Genomic DNA, 10328 nt, shown 5'->3' on the forward strand with positions numbered 1-10328 from the left:
GATCTGTGCCATTATTTAGTGTGAATATGGAAATGATCTCTGGAAGTTATGTCTTCCCTGAGCGCATAGGTGTATCTGGGGGGCAGCCTTTATTTCCTGCATTTTCCCCCAATCCACATACCCTTTAATTCATACTACCTGTATACCTCTGTTTAACCATTCACCTCCCTGAGTGGAGTATATCCTTATTAAAAGTAAATACGTTAACCCCTGCTCTGTCTCCTGTCCGTCACTGCATCCCGCAATCTGCTCACACTTGGTGTAGTCGACAGGATCCAGTCCACCAACGCAGGAGAAACAGACCAAGCGGTTGGGAGTGCCCCGAGGACCAGCATATCTCTGGGGGCGATGTTGAGTAACTTCCCAAAATTTACAGGGAGCAACACTCTGCTATGGGACTGGACTGAGCAGGTCACGGGAATGTTGAGGATGCACCCCATGACTCCCGCAATGAAAGCAGAGGTTGCCTTGATGGACCTGGACAGGGAGGCGAGGAGTTCTGTTATGTTATCTCACCAAGAGTGAGATACTTTTGATAAGGTGACGCAAATTCTGGAAGAGATGCACGGAGACCCCACAGACATCAGAGAATTGTGCATGCACCTGTTCGGCCATGTGCAAAGGGAGGGGGAGACAGTGACACACTACATGAATGCACTGCAGGAGATCCATGCTGTGATTGCTAAATGAGATGGCATAGGCCCTCCTGATGTAGTGCTGCGAGATGAGTTAGTGGCAGGTCTTAGAGATGCGCTGCTAAAACATGCCTTGCAAGAGAGAATGCGGGTAAATCCGTGCATGAGTTTTCTAGAAATTGGAGGCGAAGCGCATGCACGTGAGCAAGAGCAGAGAGAGACAGTCCGGAACGGGAAAATATCTATGTCACTGATTTGAGAGCTGCGGAAAGAGATCGAGGACATGCGAGAGGAATGATCTGTTTCAAGGAAGAAACCTTCAGCCACACCGAACCACTCTGGTGGCAGAACCGGTCCTGAGCCTCGCTGGGAAATGAGAATGCCACGCATGGAAGAACAGCCCATCTGCTACAACTGTGGGGAAATTGGACATTTTGCTAGGAGATGTGTGTGACGTAGGAGACCTCTTTACTGCCTTCTGTTAAAATTGGGGGATCTGTGGCTGGGGGATGTCACCCAGAGCCTGAGCAGTCAAGAAGGAGAGCAAGAAGTCCCACTAGTTTAGCTTCTGAGTCCTCTTGTTTGGGCCGAAATGGATGGTCGGGCTGTCCGCTGTTTAGTTGACACAGGCTCTCAAGTAACTATAATGCCTGAGACTTACTTCAGACGTCACTTCCTCGAGACAATGCGGCCTGAATGGGACCGGTGATCAAGTTGACTGCTGCTAATCAGTTTCCCATCCCGGTCGCAGGAGTGGTTTGGATGCAATCACCATGTGTGGCAAAAATGTAGGTTGGAAAGGAGTAGTGTTAACCACTTGAGACCCTGGTAAAGGCTCTGCTGTGACTCTAGGGAAGAATGTACTGAAGGAACTCAGAAATCTCCTGATCAATGAGTCAGCAGACGTGTTTTTGAAGTGGTGGAGCCCTCACACTCCCCAAAGGAATGTGTTCTAATAGCTGATCCAGGTGGCCCAAGCGCAGGATTTGCATCTGAGTGCAACAGGCAGGATTGGTACTTGGAGTACAGCAGGCAGGATTGCATCTGAGCAAGCAAGACTTGCACGTGAGTGCAGCAAATAGGACTTGTACTGATGTGCGACCCTTCACAACATAAACTGTAAAACAGGAAGGTTGCTCAGGCACCTCCCCAGTGGGGAGAAAGCAATATATACACAATGTCCCACAGCCTTTGGCTGGGGAGGAAATAGCAAGTGCACGTGCTGGACCTTTAAGAGGGCGGGAATGCCCACGCGTGTGCTCTTAAGACATGGCTAGAGAACCGGTTGGAAGCATGCAGAGTATGGGGAAGGGAAGAACTGCCTGCAGCATCAGTGAGTGAAGAGACACGCCAGAGACCCTGCCTGTCGGAGCAGGTCTCCGGTGTGGTGCTAACAGTACCCCCCTTTACACCCCCTCCTTTTCAGGCCATCAAGGAATTTATGGACAAGACCCCGAGCGTGAATGTTCTTCTTCAGTTCCCAGGATCTCTTTTCGGGATCAAATCCCTTCCAGTCAACGAGGAAAAAGGTCTTGCCTCTCAACCTCTTCATGGCCAAGATGTTCTTCACTTCAAAAACCTCATCCGAGGCTGTTGGCATGGGCGTGGTACTGGGATCCTTGAAGAAGGGACTAAGGATGACAGGCTTCAGTAGAGATACCCCCTCCTCCCTCCCTTCTCTTCCCCTATTTACCTTTATCTATTGTGTTCAGCGTATGCACCACTCCACACCATGAGGATAATGGTTGTAATTAAGGTTTTGTTTTTTCTTCTCTTTTGACATTGTATTATTTATGTATATACATTTTTCTCTTGTCATTTTATTTTCCTATGTTATCATTAGATGACCAAGGTCCGTGTGGGACCGAAACGTCTCTGTCATATTGATTGGACTGCATTAAAAATTACTTCTGGATCTCAAAAAATAAGTTGAGTGCCTAGTTTTACTTTTGCTGTAGAATAAGAGGACCTGGACATCTTTCTAGTGATGGCTTCTTACTGGATAGATCTAGAGGAAACAAATACAGGGACTGAATTCATTCTTTACATACAGATAATTATAGGCCGTGTGTATTTAGTCCTGTCTATTACCTGGTGATGTGAGGGGCCGGGGAACCTCCATCATGACGTCCTTGTACAGATCTCTGTGTACTTCTAAATACTCCCACTCCTCCATGGAGAAATAGACAGTGACATCCTGACACCTTATAGGAACCTGACACATACAATGATACCGTCATCCCCCCCGATCCCTTCATAGCATTACTGTGCAATGTCCCAGCATTCCCCAGAATTAAGACTCTACAGAAATAAAGAAGAAAATGGATGTTTGTGTGTTGAATGCAAAACAGTTGTTGCCCAAAAGGTCCTAAAGATCTAGAGGTACAGCACCCAAAGAGTCGCTTTTAAAGGGGAAGCAACCATATAGTCGCTAAGGTGGGGCAACCTGATAAGTTGCTGTAGTCTGTAATTATAGCAGCACATGTTGCAGAAGTAACTGGGGCCTCATTTATGAGAATTGCCTCACAGTAAGATCTTTCTGGTGACCTCTAACAGCCAGAGTGCAACTTACAGCATTGAAGCTACTGACATAAAGTGAAATGTTATGAGCACGCCGCTAAGTTCATAGAGGGGCAGGACAGGTCTCATGAATTCTTTGGAACTTTGGGGAACCTGTTACTCAGGGCGACCATGCACTGCAGCTTCCTCAGGCACAAGATGGATCCACTGGCTCACACAGATACAATAGAGTCCTCATGAACATTAACAGTGTAGTTTAATGTCCTAGCACCTTCAGTACAATTCAAGTCTTTTAAGCACAAGCTTTGTAAACAGTACAGCTGCTTCTTAGAGGCACATTGACTACTAGTGTCTTTTGATAGCACAGTTCAGCACCGATCGAGACTCTTTACAAAGGCACAGCAGTCCACAGCATTCTGTTGTGAGTTCATTCTCTGGTTCACCAGTTGTGAGTTCTCCTTCCAGACTCCCTCTGGTGGTAACAGGAGGTAGTGAGGCTGATTTGATCAGTGGAGATCTGCCACCTGAGAATGAGGATGACGATTGGACCTTAGGAGTCTCAGATTGGATTTAAGACAGCCGACGCCCTATTCAGTTGCTGGTGATTCCTTCTGGCTTGTCAGCTCTTGGTTTTCAGCTCTGTTCCAGTCATCTAAAGCTAAGTTTTTCTGCTAATGTTCACACCTGATTTTGTTAGTCTATTCAGTTTTTTGGTGTGGTCAGCCAGCCCCGGCTGGGGGCTGTGATGAATTTCCACTCTTATTTATCAGTATTTTGCCAATTTGCTTTTTGTCCTTACTAGTTTGATCTCTTTTTGCTCTGTCTCAGAATATTTCTAGTGACTTCAGGGTTAATTTTGCTATCAGAAGTGTTGGACATTATTTTTGTAGGGTTTTTTGCAGGTTGCAGACAGTGTCTTTCCTTTCCTCTCTAGTTTGTTTGGGCCCCATCGCTTGCTCAGCCTATTTTCCTGCCTGTGTTTGTACCTTCATCTTGTTTCACCATCAATACATGTGTGGCGGCTATCTATTCCTTTGGGGTCTTCTCTGGGGCAGTTAGTTTTCCCCTTTTCATGCTTCAGGCTTATTAGTCCTCCAGCTGTGACGAAGCGTCTAGGAACATTGTAGGTACGCTCCACGGCTGCTGCTAGTTGTGTGGTAGGATCAGGGATCTGCAATCTGCATAGTTACCAACCTCTCTGGTTTTCTGTGACTTAGCTTGTTTTGCTTTTTTCTCCTCGGTGACCCATTCATAACAGCATTCCTTCTAGCACAGTGTAATGGAGGAGGGGGGAGGGTTTGCTGAGGGAGATTATCCCGGTAACACAACTTCTTAGAGTCCTGCTCCTGATAAACCTTCTCACCTAGCTGTACAGGGGACAGCCCAACTCCACTCTGTAATGGAATCCTGTGTCCCTATGGTTCACTTGCCTGTGTTTTTTAGACAGATCACTGACACACACCACTCATCTCTTCAGCTGCTGCCAGAGCAGTAAACAAGTTTCCCACAATCCCCCTGAGGCTCTGCTAACCACTCCCTGTCTCCTTTAACTGTGTTAACCCCTCTAGTTGCTGGATGCCTTTGAAGCAACAGCAGTTAACACTACTTCTGCATGTCACAGAAAGCTAAGCTGTGATTGGTTGCTATAGATAACTAGAACTGTCTGACTGTGAGACAGTCACACATTTTCTGCTTTACACATACAGGGTGGGACAATTTATATGGATCCACCTAAATAATATGGGAATGGTTGGTGATATCAACTTCCTGTTTGTGGCACATTAGTAAATGGGAGGAGGAAAACTTTTCAAGATGGGTGGTGACCATGGTGGCCATTTTGAAGTTGGCCATTTTGGATCCAACTTTATTTTTTCCAATGGGAAGAGTGTCATGTGACACATCAAACTTATTGAGAATTTCACAAGAAAAACAATGGTGTACTTGGTTTTAACGTAACTTTAATCTTTCATGAGTTACTTACAAGCTTATGACCACTTATAAAATGTGTTCAAAATGCTGCCCATTGTGTTGGATTGTCAATGCAACCCTCTTCTCCCACTCTTGACACACTGATAGCAACACCACAGAAGAAATGCTAGCACGGGCTTCCAGTATCCATTGTTTCAGATGCTGCACATCTCGTATCTTCACAGCATAGACAGTTGTCTTCAGATGACCACAAAGATAAAAGTCTAAGGGGATCAGACCGGGAGACCTTGGTGGCCATTCAACTGGCCCACGATGACCAGTCCACTTTATCACCAACCATTCCCATTTTATTTAGATGTACCCATATAATTGTATCCATATAAATTGCCCACCCTGTAGATTCACCTTTAGATCTCTGATCAGTGTGAGGTGATTACTAAGGGTCATAATACTATGACCTGGTTTTTAAAATGCCACCAAAAATGCTATCTATTGGGCAAGTTGATCCCAAAGCTAAGAAAGCAAAACTATCTCAAACAGCTGAGACAAATGAACAATCTGAGCCCTGACATGAAAGGAAACTCATGAGACAGGCTCGATAAAAGGCAACTGAAATATCTGAGCAATTATTCAGCATCATCTTCAGGAGAAACAGAGGAGACAGGCTGAATCAAGGGATGCGGAAACATCTGAACAAAAAGGATGAACGTTCGAAATAACCGCATGTGATATATCCAACAACACAGGCAGGCTAACCTGAGTTTGGAAGCGTTTCACTATTACCCAATTCAGGACTATAGGACACATCTGAAAGTCATAATAGGCAAAATAAACATCATATGAGAACATTGTCATGCAAAAAAGTTTAATTTTAAATCGCCTGATATGTGGTGGTCAACTGGTAAAGTCAGTTTGCCACCTTTATCTCTACCTCCTGAACCTCTTTTGTCATATGTGTCAGGAAAACTCATGAGTCTAAACATTTACTACAAATTATTAAGAGATACAATCCATATTTCCAGATGACCTCCTTTGGTACGACAGCAAGACCTAAGGAAGCTGCATTTATGCCGACTTTTAAAGCCAAGGAACAAGCATATCTCAAAATGGGTTGAGGCTTCCTGTAGCAAATCAAGACTCAACATTTTTACAAACCTACTGTTTGGGAGATGAACAGATGCAAGCTGATCGATGTTGTGAAGCTATACCTGAGACGCAAAAAGACATTGTTTTGAATTTGTAAAATTTTTTTCATCAGCAAGATTTTAGCTAGTTTGTTAGGCAGGGGTATACCAGTTAGTTAGTGTAACTAGCTAGCTTCCAGTGTGGCTGTTAAATTTACAGTTGTGCTCAAAAGTTTACATACCCCAGCAGAATTTTTGCTTTCTTGGCCTTTTTTCAGAGAATATGAAAGATAGCACCAAAACTTTTTCTCCACTCATGGTTAGTGGTTGGGTGAAGCCATTTATTGTCAAACTACCAAACTACTGTGTTTTCTCTTTTGAAATCATAATGACAAGACAACCCAAAACATCCAAATCACCTTGATGAAAAGTTCACATACCCTGGTGATTTTGGCCTGATAACATGCACAGAAGTTGACACAAATGGGTTTGAATGGCTACGAAAGGTAACATCCTCACCTGTGACCTGTTTGCTTGTAATGAGCGTGTGTGCCTAAAAGCTGAGTGAGATTCTAGGATCCAGAGAGACTCTTGCATCTTTCATCCAGCCACTGACGTTTTTGGATTGTGAGTTATGGGGAAAGCAACAGAATTGCCACCACATCTACGGGAAAAGGTAGTTGAACTTTATAAAACAGGAAAGGGACACAAAAAGATATCGGAGGAATTTATAATGCCAGTCAACAGCGTTCAAACTGTGATTAACAAATGGAAAATCAGGGTCTCTGTAAAAACAAAAACCACGGTCAGGTAGACCAACAAAAATGTCATCCACAACTGCCAGGAAAATTGTCAGGATACAAAGAAAAACCCACAAATAACATCAGCTGAAATACAAGACTCTCTGAAAACTAGCGATGTGGCTGTTTCAAGATGCACAATAAGGAGGCACTTGAAGAAAAATGGGCTGCATGGTCGAGTCGCCAGAAGAAAGCCATTAATGCACAAATGTCATAATTTATCTAGCCTACAATATGCAAAACAGCACAGAGACAAGCCTCAAAACTTCTTGAAAAAGTTAATTTGAAGAGCTGAGACCAAAATTGAACTTTTTGGCCACAACCACAAACGTTACATTTGGGGAGAGGTCAACAAGGCCTATGATGAAAGGAACACCATTCCTACTGTAATGCACGGAGGTGGATCACTGATGTTTTGGGGATGTGTGAGCTACAAAGGCACAGGAAACTTGGTCAAAGTTGAAGGAAAGGTTAATGCAGCACATTATAAACAAATATTGGAGGCAAATGAGCACTCATCAGCCGGGAATCTGTGCGTGGGACGTACTTGGACATTCCAACATGATAACAATCCAAAACACAAGACCAAGTCAACCTGTTATTGGTTACAGCAGAACAAAGTGAAGGTTCTGGATTGGCCATCTCAGTCTCCTCACCTCAATATCATTGAGACACACTGGGGAGATCTCAAGCGCGCAGTTCATGCTAGACAGCCCAAGAATTTACAGGAACTGTAGGCTTTTTGCCAACATGAGTGGGCAGCTTTACCATCCAAGAAAATAACCTCATCCACAATTACCACAAAAGGCTTCAAGCTGTCATTGATGTTAGAGGGGGCAATACTCAGTATTAAAGGGAAGGTGCCGCAATTTTTTGTATTAAAAATGATTGTTTATATAAACAATTATTTTTAATACAAAATTAAATTTTTTAACTTTAATTTGTTTATAATAATTTTTGCAGCCACTTGCAAATATGGCTGCCCTGGGCATAGGAGACAGCAGTCGCCTGATGACCCTATACTTTGCATTGAGCTGCTCAATGCTGTGATTTGTGCATGCCCTCTGGGCTGTCCAGATCACAGCAGAGGGAGGAGATCGACACCATTTTTCTGGAGCCCATAGTGTATACAGTGAGCTCCACTTTCCCCTATGATCGCAGGAGCAGCGCGGTTATAAGGGGAGACCGAGAAAGGGGCAGCGAAGCGGTGAGGTATCATGGGGGGGCAGCAGCTGACATTTCACACTTGTTACTTGTTGATAGAGGATTGTTCACAATCCCAATAATTCCTGGCAGCAGTAATAGGAAACATTCACCACCACTTCACATCCATGGAGCCAGGGGTCAGGATAATCCAGAGGATGATGACCCTGCAGGTACAAAGCCTCCTCCACTGCTACTGTGCCATACTGCACACTGCTGCGGTGTGAACGCTCCTTTCACTCACACATGGCTGCAGTCACCCCTTTTCCCCATTATTACGGCAGTGGGTCCCTCGGGTTGTCTCGGCTCCTGCAGACTGTCCCCAGATCCCCTCTCCTCCAGCAGCTGTGGATGACTCTGAAATGTGAGGGGTGAGGAGTCTGCACAGCTCAGTCCTATTGTCTGGGATTGTCTGTGTATCTAATCCTATCCTTTGTGATACTGTCCGCTGAGCTGTGTATCTAATCCTCCCATGTGTGATACTGACTGCTGAGCCTTGTATCTAATCCTATCCTGTGTGATACTGACTGCTGAGCCGTGTATCTAATCCTCTCGTGCGTGATACTGACTACTGAGCCGTGTATCTAATCCTATCCTTTGTGATATTGTCCGCTGAGCTGTGTATCTAATCCTATCGTGTGTGATACTGACTGCTGAGCCTTGTATCTAATCCTATCCTGTGTGATACAATCTGCTGAGCTGTGTATCTAATCTTCTCCTGTGTGATACTGTGCTGAGCCGTGTATCTAATACTCTCCTGATTGATACTGTCTGCTGGGCCGTGTATCTAATCATCCCATGTTTGATACTAACTTCTGAGCCATGTATCTAATCCTCTCCTGTGTGATACTGCCTACTCAGCCGTGTGTCTAATCCTCTCCTGTGTGATACTGACTGCTGAGCCGTGTATTTAATCCTCCCATGTTTGATACTGACTGCTGAGCCATGTATCTAATCCTCTCCTGTGTGATACTGCCTACTCAGCCGTGTATCTAATCCTATCCTGTGTGATACTGACTGCTGAGCCATGTATCTAATCCTCCCATGTTTGATACGGACTGCTGAGCCATGTATCTAATCGTATCCTGTGTGATACTCTCTGCTGAGCCGTGTATCTAATCCTATCCTGTGTGATACTGACTGCTGAGCCATGTATCTAATCCTCCCATGTTTGATACTGACTGCTGAGCCGTGTATCTAATCGTATCCTGTGTGATACTCTCTGCTGAGCCGTTTATCTAATCCTATCCTGTGATACTGACTGCTGAGCCGTGTATCTAATCCTCTCCTGTGTGATACTGACTGCTGAGCCGTGTATCTAATCCTCCCATGTTTGATACGGACTGCTGAGCCATGTATCTAATCGTATCCTGTGTGATACTCTCTGCTGAGCCGTGTATCTAATCATATCCTGTGTGATACTGACTGCTGAGCCATGTATCTAATCCTCCCATGTTTGATACTGACTGCTGAGCCGTGTATCTAATCGTATCGTGTGATACTCTCTGCTGAGCTGTTTATCTAATCCTATCCTGTGATACTGACTGAGCCATGTATCTTATCCTCTGCTCTGCACTCCTCTCCCCCCCTGCAAGTCTTTCTCCCCATGGGTCGCTCTGCCTCCTATGCACTCCTCTCCTCCTGCATGTCTCTCTCCCCATGGGTCGATCTGCCTCCTATGCACTCCACTCCTCCTGCATGTCTCTCTCCCCATGGGTCGATCTGCCTCCTATGCACTCCTCTCCCCCTGCATGTCTCTCTCCCCATGGGTCACTCTTCCTTCTATGCACTCTTCTCCCCCCATGCATTGCACACACAGCTCAGTGCATGTGATAACAGGAGCTGTGGAGGTTATCCTATCACATGTCAGCATCACCCCTCAGCTGTGACTGTTACCCGTGGTAATGCTACCACCAGTATTGTCGGTCACTGCTCTTCGGGATCATGCTGGCAGATGTCAGCGTGATTCCACAGCTGACTGTGACCTGCACCTGTGGTAAAAAAGGAGGCAAGGACAGATGAGACTACTGCTCCCATTGGGCTATGTCTTATGGGATAGTATCATCATCTACCAGCACCTGTGCTCACAGTTTAAAAAAAAAAAGTTACATTACATA

The sequence above is a fragment of the Dendrobates tinctorius genome, unplaced genomic scaffold (assembly GCF_039654945.1).
Source record: "Dendrobates tinctorius isolate UK_male_01 unplaced genomic scaffold, ASM3965494v1 ptg000063l, whole genome shotgun sequence".
In the NCBI taxonomy this organism is placed as follows: domain Eukaryota; kingdom Metazoa; phylum Chordata; class Amphibia; order Anura; family Dendrobatidae; genus Dendrobates; species Dendrobates tinctorius.